Genomic DNA, 14,239 nt, shown 5'->3' on the forward strand with positions numbered 1-14,239 from the left:
TGATGTAACTCTCATGTAATGAAAATCAACACCAGAAAACAACTAATGCTTTTAAACTTTTATTTTGTAAAAAATATTTATTTGATCTGAATTTCTATACCACATGAATGGTCACTCTAATTTCTGATACTTATGCACAGTTACAAATGTCAGTTTTCTGTAGACAGCTTCATTATTGCTTGCTCTAAGTCAGAGGTTTCTGAAGAGTCATTTACCAACACTCAAAAACAATTTTTTTCTCAGATAATTTACTGCACTATCTACTTATCTTTTGCCAAATATTCTCTAACATACACACATATTACCACTTGTAATACATTTATATGAGTAGAACAAGATGCTCCTAACCCATTCGTAGGATCTACACTAAGTAAAAAATTACCCGATCCCTGGAAACTACTTTCTGAGTCCTTATAATCTATATAAACAACCAAGGAATTCATAGATAATAGACCTAGAATCATCAAATTATTCCAAAAATATATAGCAAGACAAGATGGCAAAATAATTCATAAAAATGGTTGAAAGAATGTAGTAATTTTTAAAATTTGACAAATGAGAGCATTCCATAGAAACTACCTCAGTTTGCTGATAAATTAAGATTATTATATTATTGTTTGTTTTGGGAAAGTAGCATGGACTCCTCTTATGTAAACTGTGTATTTACCTAAGGAATATATATATGTAGTCTTATCAATGCCTGCTGGGGAAGTAATAATGTGAAGTCAGCTCAAGATCAAGGCTTCCAAGTTTGGTAATGGAAGCTTTCAGAAGTCACTGTAGTCAGTGAGCTCCAAACACCATCACTCTGTTCTGAAGAAGAATGAATTTGGCTCCTTGAATCTCCTTATATTGAGTCCTTGAAGACCACACCCACTTCTTTCAAGTGAGTGCATTTCAGAGGTCTTTGGATGGGTGTTACTATGGGTAATTAGATCTCTTAAAATCAGAGGGAAAGATCTATTTAACACCCTGGCTAATCTTCATAAACACATCTCCCCAAACATCATCTCATCAAGAGACACAGATTTTACAACAAACCCACCCATGAATGCCACCTGTATATCTAAATTTCTGGACATCAAGGACTTTTACAACTTACAAAAAAGCTAGAACACATTGTTTCATCAGTTAGTGACTTTAGAAAACCTGTTGGAAAAGTCGGAAATGTTTTACCTGAGGTTTGTTTATATTCTGTATCGGAGGATGCGCTTTATTGATTGATTTATTTTTGTATTTCAGTGTAAGACTTTAACGTAACAGCATTTTTGGCCACCAGAATGGAGATTTCTCCTGTCCCTCACACTCCATATCAAGCCCCCCAAGGCCTCCCAGCGAGAGCAGAACTGGAGATTCTCTGCCTGGCGCTCCTTATGCCAGCTAAGGGGGAACAGTAGAGAAAGGATGAGATGGCCAGTTCAGCGACCCTCTGGGCCAAGGGAAGGGAAGAGGCGTTGTACTCATGTATGGAGTTTATATCGACTTATGTCTCAGTCCATTTAGTTCTCTGTTTATGCAGGGAGTTATTTGCCACCTTGAGCAAACCTCCATCCTATTTACCACTGGTTCCAAATATTCTGCGTGCAGTCACGGAAAACCAAACTGTGGATTCTGAAGAATCAGCTCAGAGCTTGGCACAGCGTTCTTAGAGCACTGCCTTGGCTATGCAGAAACCCTTGGGTCCAGCAACAGTCTGAACTGGATGAGAGATGGAGGGAAGGAGCCCCATTTTCCAGGATGTCCCACTTTGTGCATATGCATGATTCCCCTAAGAGGTCACCATTCCTCTGCTTCCTTTGAGGTCTGGGAGTTTCCCTGGGTTTAGCTATTAAGGGATAGGGCAGGAGGTGCCTTTTGGTTCTGGGGCCATAGGACAGGGCCTCAGCAGGAGGAGACCCTGCTGAGCAGGCAGAGTGTGGGCAAAATGGATTGTTACCCTTTGGAAGCAGCAAGTCCCCCAGTTCTCCTGACCCTCCAACATCACTGCATGCAGTCAGTAAAATGGGCAAGGTGTGGACTATGGGAATTCGGAAGGAAGGGAAGTGAGAGCCTAGTAGTTGTGGGGATGGGGGCAGAGCACTTTTTCTGTCAAGGTCGCTGAACAGAACATTCTTCCATCTTTTTTTTTTTTTTAATATGTTTATTTATTTATTTATTTGGCTATGCCGGGTCTTAGTTGCAGCATGTTAGATCTAGTTCCCTGACCAGGGATCGAACCTGGGGCCCCTGCATTGGGAACGTGGAGTCTTGGCCACTGGACACCAAGGAAGTCCTTCCTTCTTAAATTCAGAGAAAAAAAGCAGTGATGGGTGGAAGAGTTGCCTGTGTCTGGGCAGTGGAGCATTTCTCTGGTCTTCTCCAGATATACCCAATCCAATCCTACAGGTAGAGGAGTCTGCACATTTTTTTACCTCCTAGAATTTCTCCTATCAGGAACTCCCAAATTCCCACCTGAACCGGGGGCTGCTGAGCTTTTCCTCCCTGTATTGCTTTCCCCCAGGTGAACCATGTCAGCACCATGACAAGGCCCAACAACTATAAATATCAACCAGCCTTCCATGTCTCTATGAAGTTAAATGTTTGCCAAAGTTTGAGGATAAGAATATTTATTAGCAGTTTGCTAGCCGTAGTTAGACATTTTAAATATTTGACATGTGGTATGTGGACCTCTATTTGTACTCTTGCTCTGACCTCATAAATATTTTTATTTTTTAAAAAATATTTTGTATTTTAAAATATCTTGGTAAAGTATGACAGTCAGAGGAACCAGCTGGGGGCGCCCTGTACAAGTCGTCAAGTGAAGCTTTCCTTTGACACCCACCTCTTCCCATTCTAGTGCCTGCTCCCCGTCCAGCTTCTTTGAAAATTGCTTTTGTCTTCTGTAACTACTGATGAAATAAAATTTATATTTTAAGGCAGGACAAGAAAAATTAAACATAAATTTCCCTTTCAGTGTCTGTTTAGGCCTCCTCTCTCCACAATGTGCGGTGTGCATCTGCATTACACATTAACCAGAGCTTCTGATGCTTCTTACTCACCTCTTCATAATTTTAAGTGTGATCATTTAAGATTAGAGTGTAGTGAATTCATAATTTTCAGGAAGTGAAGATCTAAAATTTTGCATATGGTGGTAATAGGATGTGTTCCTAGTACATTTGAACTTATCACTTGATGTGGTTCAGTGCAGGCCACCCCAAAATGTGCCACTTTGACATATTGGTTATACTTAAGAGACAACGAAGAAGGACACTCTGAACCTTCATTGTCCCCCTGAAAGCAGGAAATAAATCTCCCATACAAAAGGTATCCTCCTGTTAACAGAATGTAAAAAGATATTCTAATCACCAAAGATAGGAAACAGAAAGCTAAGAAGGCTGCATAAACAAACTGTTATTTTACTAATTTAATACCCTAAGACAAAACTTCTTTGTTTTGTCAATTTTTCACAAATGTATTGTTTCTTTGTCTAAAAGGTATAAAAGCTGCCTACTTGGGTCACTTCTCTGAGTCTCATTTTTCTATGAGCTCCCATACATATGAATTAAATTTGTTTTTCTCCAGTTGATCTGCCATATGTCCATTTAATTATTACAGCAGCCAAAGAACCTAGAAGAGAAGAAAGAAAAATTTTTCCTCCCCACACACCCATTAACAAGATACGTGATGAATTAACTATGACTTGAGTCTGCTATGCTATGAAGTAATTCCCGGGGCACATAAAGCCTGATCATCACTGAGGTAGAGCAAAGGGAAGAAAAAAACAAATGGTAAGTGCTGATGCCTGATCATTCAAATCTTCCACCTTGAGGTGAGTAGGGGATGTGTGAAGAATTTTAAACCACTGATTCTCAAACTTGCCGGAGCGTTGGAATCATCTGAGGAGTTTTGGAAAACTGCGATGCCTGTGTCCCATCAGAGAAGTTCTGATGTAATGTTCCAGGGCATAGCCTAAAATTGGGGAGTTTTAGAAACTCCCCAGGTGATTCTAACGTGCAGACAAGTTTGAGAACCATTGTCCAGATTTAAACCTAAAATGTTCCTCTGTTTCGATATGTACATTCACCATTCCACAGTTTTTGAAATTAGATTACTCAGAAGTTGATATATTGATAGATAATATGTTATTGATTAAACAGAGTTCCATATATACCTATATATGGCATGGTCTGGCACAATATTTCTTTGATTATACATCTAATTTCCCCTGGCACACATATGCATTATTCTTTTTGAGTTGAAAATGTGGCCCCGTCCTGCCCGTGTTGCCAGATTGGCATTGACAGTAGTGTGTCTATTAAAGCTGTCTAACTTTCATGTACTGGGATCCTGACTCATTAAAATCAATAATTTTCATGACTCTCAGAGAGAGGGCTAGGTAGCATTGGTGCTTAAATCTTTGTCCTACCACCTGAGAAGCAGATTTTGCTGTCTGAGAGTAGGATACTGGTCACTGTAAACTTTGCTAAATATCCAATTTAACCTTAATTTTTAAAGTGTACTTATGTTGAAATGTGCTGAATAAGAATGAGAATTCTATCAGAATATAAGGCCACTGCTTCTAGGTTTCATCCCATTCCTGCTATGTCCCCTTACTGAATTAAGTAATTTAGTTGACCTCCTTTGTCTATTGAAGGCCAAGTATGTGCCCAGGATACCATATGTTTCTCTGCATTTCTCTCATCAAATTGGTGGATGCTTAGATGCTTGGATACTACTAGACTGAAAATACTAAGAAGGTAAGGACAGTATTTTTTTAATTACTATATTCCCACTATCTTACACATGCTTAAAACATAGAATACTATAAAGATGTGGTGAATGAATGGATAAATAAATGAAAGAGCAAATATAAACAATATTTTTCTGGCACTAACAAAGTTTTGCAAAATACAGGTAACATAATAGAACTGAAAATAATAAATCATAATGTCAACAAAATGTAAGAAATAAACTGATTTCCAGATTCATAGGCCGAGGAAATTCTATTATTTTGAGATTTGAAATGTCTATACTGTAATTTTATTATATAGGTTGGATTTTGAGATTTCCTCAGGATGGCAAATATATGTTAGTGGAAGATAAATATTCCTAGTGATGGGAAACAGAAAACAAGACTTAGAATGAGACAGTCAGGATTTATTTGTATTGATTTATTTTTATTTTTAAAATTTTTATAGGAGTATAGTGATTTACAATGTTGTGTTAGTTTCAGGTGTACAGCAAAGTGAATCAGTTATGCATATACATATATCCACTCTTTTTTAGATTCTTTTCCCATATAGGCCATTACAGAGTATTGAGTAGAGTTCCCCGTGCTGCACAGTAGGCCCTTATTAGTTATCTATGTTATATATAGTAGTGTGTATATGTCAATCCCAATCTCCCAATTTATCCTTCCCACCCACTTACCCCCTGGTAACCATAAGTTTGTTTTCTACATCTGTAACTTTATTTCTGTTTTGTAGATAAGTTCATTTGTTCCCTTATTTTAGATTCCACATATATGCGGTATCACATGATATTTGTCTTTCATGAGACAGGATTTAAATAGGCATATATATAAAATCACTTAGCATTAGGTGATATAAACATCATGCACTGACAAAAACAAAACAGATTTGCATTTGAAAGAGTAACACACATGATTGAGAATTCACATTTCTAGAAATAGAATGATACATATACCCTGTAAGAAAGAAGAAAAAGAAACTGAATAAAGAAGGAAACAAAGAAAAGAAAGAAACCAAGAAAGAAAAACAAAGAAAATACCTTGGTGTATGGTCATGGGATAAATGATGACTGAAATGTGAAAAAATTGCATAAACTGTAATGTGCTAAATTCCATGAAACTGGGAGTTCACTTCTTTCAGATACTCAGGGCAAGGGAAAATCTCTCAAATGAGTTAGGGGGCAGGCTGATTTGCTCTAACAAAGACTGTGACTCAGAGGCTGTTTTTCTTTTTTCTTTCTTTTTTTTAGCGGGGGCTGCCCTGAGTGGCATGCGGGATCTTAGTACCCTGACCAAGGATGGAACACTGAAGTGGAAGAGGACCGCCAGGGAAGTCCCCAGAGGCTGTTTTTCTTTCACGTGTCTGTTCATATATAACAGGTAATCAAGAGGAAGATTGATATCTTCAATAACTGGCTTTTTTCTAAGTGCACAAAAAAGAGCTTATTGATGCCATCTCTTAGCCATCCTGAGAAAATATCCTGAGCAAGGGGGTCTAAGTGTAAGAAAATAATGTACTGTGTTCCAAAGCAGTTGTGTTTCCACCCTATTGGGTCAAGATTAGGCACATGACACACCAAGCTTCAAAACTTATCTGGAAGTGCTGGATGCACATTAAAAGCTCTTGTTTGTTTGGTTTGGTTTGGTTTAGAAGACAAAAATTCAATGACAGGAACAGCAGAAGAAATATACATGAGGTTATGTTCCATGAAAATAAACTGATCTTCAACAAGAATGATGTCATAGTGTTCTGGGTTAGAACCAGGAATGAGTTCTCCAGAAGAGTAAACTCTGCTTTTCACCATCGTCAAGATGTCGAGTGTTTACCTTTTCAGCATCTGGCTCCTAAGGGTCATGGACAAGGAATATCTACTTATCTTTGAATCTCTGAAATAGAAGACTGAGTCAGAATTGATTCTCCAAATTTGGAAATACTTATCAGAAATGTGCCCTTATTCTGTCCATCTATATTACCTAGCTTTCATAGAACACGTTCTCTCTACTCTTCTCCCCTGTTTCATGTAGCCCTTCATTAACTAACAAATTTCTTTATCAGCTTCTTTTGACAAACTTCATCTCTCCAGGTGATCTCAGATTGTATAATTTTACTTTATTTGCTTTCAACTCATCACTTCGTTCCATTTCCACCTAAAATTCCTGAGTGCTTTCTGTTGACACTCAAATTTCAGTGAGCAACAGTCATTACACCTTGAATTTCATAAGCTTAATTTTGCCCCTTTTCAAAGAAAGTTTTCTAGCTAATATTCTTCTTATTTAGTTTGCATTTAGTTGTACATACTGGCAGAATTAGCTACTATGGGCCTTTGGACTTGTCTTTGATTAGAAGGTGAGGAAAATGTGTACTGGATACATTTTCTTAGTTATAATATCAAGAATTACTTATTCTAAAGACATTTCTACATCTTTCAGTTTTGATGACCTTTATTAGAATTAATGTCATCTGGGTCATATTTACAATTGAATAATGAAATCAAGGTGAGACCACTGGGAACATTGCCAGTTAAACCCATCATGTGAGTCTTCTCATCCCCAGAAGAGGTTATTTATTTATTTAGCTGGTCACTTTTGTTTTCTTTTTTTGTGTCAGAGATTTTTCAAAAGAAGATTCTTCAAAAAAAAAAAATTCTTCAGAGAAGCTTATCGATGGAAATAAAAAGACTGATACAGAAAATTCAGCATATGTGTAGTTTAAAAAGGGAGATAAACATGTAAAACAGAGAATGTATAAAGTGAGAAGAGAACATGGCCCACGATAAATTCCTGGGAAAGCTATAATTTTAAAGAAACATTAAGGAAAATGAGAGGAATAATGGCAAAATAAAGGAAATAAATGGTACTTTGAAAGCATAAACTGAGTGCTTACCTTGTGAGCTCGATTTTACCAGCACCATATAGTTGACCTTTATCACTGCAGCTAAAGATACTAAGAATTAGCGTAGATGACTGCCCAGGTTCTCCTCCTGTCGCCTTTCCTTTGATTCCTTGCTAGTGACTAAGGATTCAAGATTATGTTAAATATAGTTCCTGTTATTAGATAATGAAAAATGCAGAAAATATGATTTTCATCCCCAGCTCAACTCCTGATGTGTGATTTTGGTCAAATTTCCTCATATCTCTTTGATATTTTATTATATTTTTTAAACATTTTATCTCTTAATTTTCTATCTTTTTTATAAGATTTAATTTCTGTTCACCTAAAACATTTGTCTTTTAGAGCATGAAAACTTTCAAACTTTGGGGGACTCTGAATTGTACAAGCATGCCACTGTTTTAAAGGGTAGGGCTTAAGTTTATTGTTTTCTTACTAGAGAAAATCGTAAGGAAATACCTTTTCTTTAAAAGATAGGAAGAAAATCTACAAAAAACTGGAAGAAGAGAGACTTGTTGCTATGTGGAAAGGAGATTAGTAGCAATTGTTTCCTTCAATCCCATTTTAGGAAAAGCATCATTCACTCTGTGTTACTTTATCTGCAGCCAGGAGGAATTCTTCCTATGTGAGTTTCTCCCCTCACCGATGGTTCATTTCCAAGATACCTGGGAAACATCCACAATTAACCTGAATTAACATAATCCTTTTAAGTAGAAAAATCACATTTACTGAAAGGAAGCAGGCTGTAAAAATCAAAAAAGGATGATGAAGAAAAATTTGTCTGATTTGTAGAGCCTTGTACTTGGAAGATCAGCACAGTTTCTAGAGAGTTAGAGTCCAGGGAAGCTTCTCATATGGAGTGAAGGAACCATTGCCTCAGTAAATGTTCAGACTAATCTGACATCATTTCTCAACAATTCTGTAGTAACATTGTTCTTCATCAACCAGGTAAAAACATACCATAGAGTCTATTATTCCCCTCAACATCCTATCCTTGAGCGCAAGTCTGTAATTCTGTATATATCAAAAAATGTGTCTTTTTTTAGGAAATGTGTGGCTGGACTGTATAACTATTTTTTTTTTGTATTTCTCTTCCATATTATTATTTATTTGTTTATATGTTTATATTCTTATAAGCAAGTTTTCCACTATCCTCTGTGTTACTGCCTTACATGCTCTAGATTTTAGGCACAACTTTAGGAATCAGTTAGCATATCTATATAAACTACTTTATGGATCTTATTGTCAATGAAAATTCAATTAACAGTCAAGGTAAGGGAAAAAAAGAGCATTTTACTCAAGCCAAACTGAGGAGTATAACCCAGGAGACAGACCCTCAGGGGCTCTGAGAACTATTCCACCTGTTAGAAATGGAAGGAACAGTCACATAACTTTTCAGGACAAAGGGATCATACATCCAAATGACATATTGATATTTTATATAAAGTTCACCAAAGATATACAGTCCAGGTAACTCATACAAAGTTAGCAGCAAGTCGTTATGATCCCTTACAGAGTTGAGAAAGAATGTTCTTCTTCAAGAAGTTACATTGCCAACATTAGAGGAAAGGGAAGAAAAGGATCTTTGTGCTCGAGTGGGCACCCCCATGTTTGAGGAGGTCTAGTTAGTGTGGAATGCAGATGCACACTGCACATGAGGGAGGGAGAGAGGAGGCCCAAACAAACACAGGAAGAGAATTTAATGTTTAAATTTTCTTATCATACCTAAAAATACAAATATTATTTCATCATTATCAATGTCTCATCTACTTTTTTCCATCAACTAGTGCAGTGGATTCAAATGGGGGTGATTTTTTCTTTCAGAGGGTTATTGTTGATATGTGGAAAAATTTTTGTTTGTCACAATTGGAAGTTACCATTGATATTTCAAGGGTAGAGACCAAGGATTTTGCTAAACATCCTACAAGGCAGACCTACAAGAAAGAAAAAACCAGTCCCAACTGTCAATTGTTCTGATGTTGAAGAAGCCCTGAACTAGAAAATCTTGATATAGATGAATAGTAAGACTTTTAATTAGCCAATAACAGGAGAGAACAGGCAGGAATAAATGGAAAGCTAAGAATGAAAATAAAATGTTGTCGGTCTAAGATTTATATGGGATTCCCTGCAATCACTCTAGATGATTAAATTCATATCTACTAGCAAACAATATTTTGACTTGGAATTTTGTCACTGTGATTTGAGACTTTCTGCCTTTCAATCTGTAAACATATTTTCAATACTGTGAACAGTACATCTGAATACATTCCTTGATTATTTTGTTGCTTATTTATTAACACTTGTTTTAGGTACTGAGGAGTAGCCATGAACAAGACAGACATCATGCCTACCCTTATGAAGGCTATAGTCAGGGAGCAAGGAACTGAATAAATGCTACAGGAATTGTAGTTAAAATTCAGGTCAGTGTATGAAAGGGGAAAAAAGGGAGTATATTAAAGGAAGATAAAATGAAGTATACACTTAGGCTAGTGTAAGGGAGTGGCATTTGAAGACAGACTTGAAGGGTAAATAGGGTGGGGTAGGTGGAGATCCTGAGGTGGGAACGAGGTCAGGTACAGGACCTAGAGGAAGACTAGAAGGACCGGAACAGATCACCACATTCCCCTATTCTTCCTCACTATGGATCAGTTTTAGAAGATTCCACACTACAGAACCACACACCATCAGGGAATCTTAGATCTAGGGAAAGGAACAGGATTTTATTGAGCATGGCTAATTTTCAGGTAGTTTGGCATCTTGCAGCAGAATTTGGATGTAGTGATGCTCGCTGCCTGCTGATTCCAATGTACTGCATCTTCCTTCTTTGTCCAGAGTCAGGAAACCTGTATCCAATGGAAAAGACTTTTTGCACTTATAGATTTTAGAAACAAAGACTCTTTCTCAAAATGAAGGCTTTATATAGCCTTGAGCATAATAATGTATCACCCAAATAATTTCAATTAACTTTATCACCCAGCCATTGGATACAAGTTCCATAAAGGCAGGTATGCTGCAGCATTTTCTTCATAGCTTTGTCACTGCTACCTAAGTCTGTACCTGGCACTCAGTAAAGAGAGGGTTTAATCATCATTATGATCGTAATATCCTTTTTTAAAAGATATTTAATTTACTTATTTTGTTGTGACAGGTCTTAGTTGTGGCTCGCTGGGTCCTTAGTTGTGGCATGCCCACTCTTATTTGGGGCATGCGTGTGGGACCTAGTTCCCTGACCAGGGATCGAAGCTGGGCCCCCTTCATTGGGAGCATGGAGTCTTAACCATTGTGCCACCAGGGAAGTCCTGATTGTAATATCCTTTTAATCTCTTGGCTGTACCATCCTCCAGCTCTCTAAGTGCTTGCACAGACATCACTCACCCAGCATTCCTCAGCAGCCTCTTCAGTGGAATGGTGTCTGTGAGCCCTGTTCTCCTGACTTTGAGAGCAGACCAAACAGAGCAAGCTCTTGTTGGCTTCACAGAAGATCTTCTTTGTCTCCTTATGGGTCCCACACGTATGTTCCTTAGAGTTCAGGAATTGCCCGAGATTTGCTTTTCTGACAATGGACACCAGATTCTTCAGAAGAAAATTGGTTTTGAGGTTTGTCTGCTCTGATCGTTGTCTGCACACTGGGCAACTGGCAGGGTCTTCAGCTTGCTCCCAGAAAAGACAAAGACAGGACCTACAGAAGCTGTGTCCACAGCCTATGGTGAGTGGGTCTAGAAGGTAATTCAGGCACACGAGGCAGGTGAGCTCTTTCTGGAAGGCTCCTGGGATGTCTGAGTCCATTTTTCTAAGGGAGGGAAATCAGGAGTTTATTCCTCTTCCCCCAAGACAAATGAGGCCCAAGGACCAAGAGGACTTGGTGTCAGCCTGCAACCTCCTGAGTGTGGAGGCCGAGAACACTCCACGTGGTGGGATCTGTGTACACACGGCCACTGGTCCTGCTCAGCAAAGGGATGCTGCAGCTGATGCAGTGTAAGTTGCAGGAAGTCCACCCATTGCTGACTCTCTGTGGACAGATAGTTGAGAACTGGCATGGGAACCCTATCCAGAAGGAGTCTCTGTGTGTCTTCTTCCTGGTGCTCCAGGTTACCCACTACCTGGGTGCTGGTCAGGTAAAGCGCGTGAAGCTGTGCCCGAAGCGGCTGCCGCAGTGCATCCACACCATCTCCATACTGCACATGAGAAGATAGTGCCCAGCAACCACGCCAACCTCTTCCACTGGCTGCCCAAGGGACACATGTGCTTGCTTGTCTACCTGGTGACTGTGATGCACTCCATGCAAGCCGGCTACTTAGAGAAAGTGCAGAAGTCCACAGACCAGGCCCTCATGTAGCTGGAGAAGCTCCAGGTGCTCTACTGCAGCCCCATCCTGTCCTCCTTCCAAGTAATCCTGCTTGAGCACATCATCACGTGCAGGCTCGTGACAGGACATAAGGCCACTGCATGCAGAGGGTGTCCCAGGTCTGTCAGCTGTGCCAGCAACCCCCCTGGCTCTGCTCCAACCACTCAGCATACACTGCCGGGCTTGTATTGTGTCTGTGTCAACTGCATGGACAATGCTAAAGCCCAGTTCACCACAGCTTTGCGGCTCACCAGTCACCAGGAGCTGTGGGCCTTCATGGTGACCAACCTGGTGAGTGTGTATATAAGGGAAGGACGTAGACACCAAGAGGTACTATTCAGTTTGTCGGAGAGGATCAGTGCAGACCACAGCTTCCCTGTCAGCTCGCACTGCCGGCTAACGGCAGCTTTCCAAGTGCTTAGGCTCTTCGTCTTCCAGGGACGCTATGAGGAGGCCAGTCGCACTTTACATCATGTTTGTCTCTGCGTATTTCTTGAAGCCTTTCTTTGCTTCTAGGGCATTTTGTACATAGAACAGTTGAAATAAGAACCTCAAAACTTACCGTCTGTCCTGATGTTAAGGTGCGTTTAGTGACCACTCTGTTATCTATATGTAAAGTTAAGGATAAGTTCTTAAGTGTACAGTTAAAAATTCAGTACTTGATATTTAATATTCCACTCTAGCTTTATGGAAGCCAACTCGTGTGTACGTGCATGCATGTGTGCGTGCGGGCTTTGACCCTCCCCTTCACTGCAGCATCTTTCCATTACATAAAACTGTTGTAAATACCTTCCTGTGAGTCCAAATTCAGAGCCTCACAGTTTCTTAATCATAAGAACTTAAGACAGCCAGCAAGGGAGGCCCCAGGGAAACATTACAGCTAGTGTCATACAGCTAAGTGTCTACAAAAACCAGATAAATAAAGGTCCAAACTTTAAGCACAAAGGGGTGTGAGGGGGTAGCAGAAAGATTCCTGTTGGCAGGTAAATTATTGGAAGCTGGTCAGACCCCTCGTGTGCGCCTCCCACTTCGTCCTATCGGCAGTGGGGCCCTCAGGGTCTAAGGTTCTGGGGGCGCAGGTCCAGGGGTGCCAGGTTCCCTCACAGATGCCTAGCTGCCTTACCCTGTTGGGTCCTCACAGTTGCCCGTGGATGAGGCCAGGGTCCTCCCACTGGGGTAAGCACTCCCAGTTCCAGTTATTGGGAACGCAGGCAGGGAAATCGGAAAGGGCCACTGGGCGCAGTGGGTAAATTTGTTGGTTGCGTTGTCTTTGTTTCCTTAAAGGGTTTTTAATAAGCATGTTTGGCATACTTCTTTTAATGGGTTTGTAATGTCCTATATATATATATATATATATATATATATATATATATATATACACACACATATATTGTGTGTGTGTGTGGTACGCGGGCCTCTCACTGTTGTGGCCTCTCCCGTTGCGGAGCACAGGCTCCGGACGCACAGCCTCAGCGGCCATGGCTCACGGGCCCAGCCGCTCCACGGCATGTGGGATCTTCCCGGACCGGGGCACGAACCCGAGTCCCCTGCATCGGCAGGCGGACTCTCAACCACTGCGCCACCAGGGAAGCCCAATGTCTTATCTTTTTAGCAGCCTGTATCTTCAGCTGGTGCTTTTAATCAGGAAAAAATAAATTTTGTAAATGCAAAACATTGTTGAAAAGACATAGCCATAGAACATAGCTTCTCGTTTGTGGATTTCTTTTCCTGTATATTCAAAGTAAAATAACTTTCGGGAACCATCAAAAAATAAAATAGGGGGGCTTCCCTGGTGGCGCAGTGGTTGAGAGTCTGCCTGCCGATGCAGGGGACACGGGTTCGTGCCCCGGTCCGGGAAGATCCCACATGCCGCGGAGCGGCTGGGCCCGTGAGCCATGGCCGCTGAGCCTGCACGTGCGGAGCCTGTGCTCCACAACGGGAGAGGCCACAACAGTGAGAGGCCCGCATACAGAAAATAAAATAAAATAAAATAAAATAGGGACCTCCCTGGTGGTCCAGTGGTTAAGAATCCTCCTTCCAACTCAGGGGATGCAAGTTCGATCCTTGGCTGAAATGTTGAACGTATTTGGAAAACCATGTTGCAAATTATACCATTTGCTTCTTTGCTCAACATGAAATCTGTAAAATTAGTGCCAAAGACATGATTCTTTTTATTTCAAATGTCAGATAATACAGGAAGCTCTTGCTACTGGGTTGCAGTAAGGTTTTTTTTTTTTTTTTTGTAGTACGCGGGCCTCTTACTGTTGTGGACTCT

The 14,239-nt window shown here is 40.1% G+C and overlaps 1 pseudogene across 1 annotated transcript; it reads left to right on the plus strand.

The window, feature by feature from the left end:
- The first annotated feature begins 11,587 nt into the window (after positions 1-11,587).
- On the plus strand, positions 11,588-12,480 carry LOC309817803 (MAU2 chromatid cohesion factor homolog; annotated as a pseudogene). Its single transcript has one exon. The product of its transcript is annotated as an MAU2 chromatid cohesion factor homolog (transcript).
- The last annotated feature ends 1,759 nt before the right edge of the window (positions 12,481-14,239 follow it).

Source organism: Grampus griseus (genome assembly GCF_964374135.1).
Source record: "Grampus griseus genome assembly, contig: HAP1_SCAFFOLD_299, whole genome shotgun sequence".
NCBI classification, from domain to species: domain Eukaryota; kingdom Metazoa; phylum Chordata; class Mammalia; order Artiodactyla; family Delphinidae; genus Grampus; species Grampus griseus.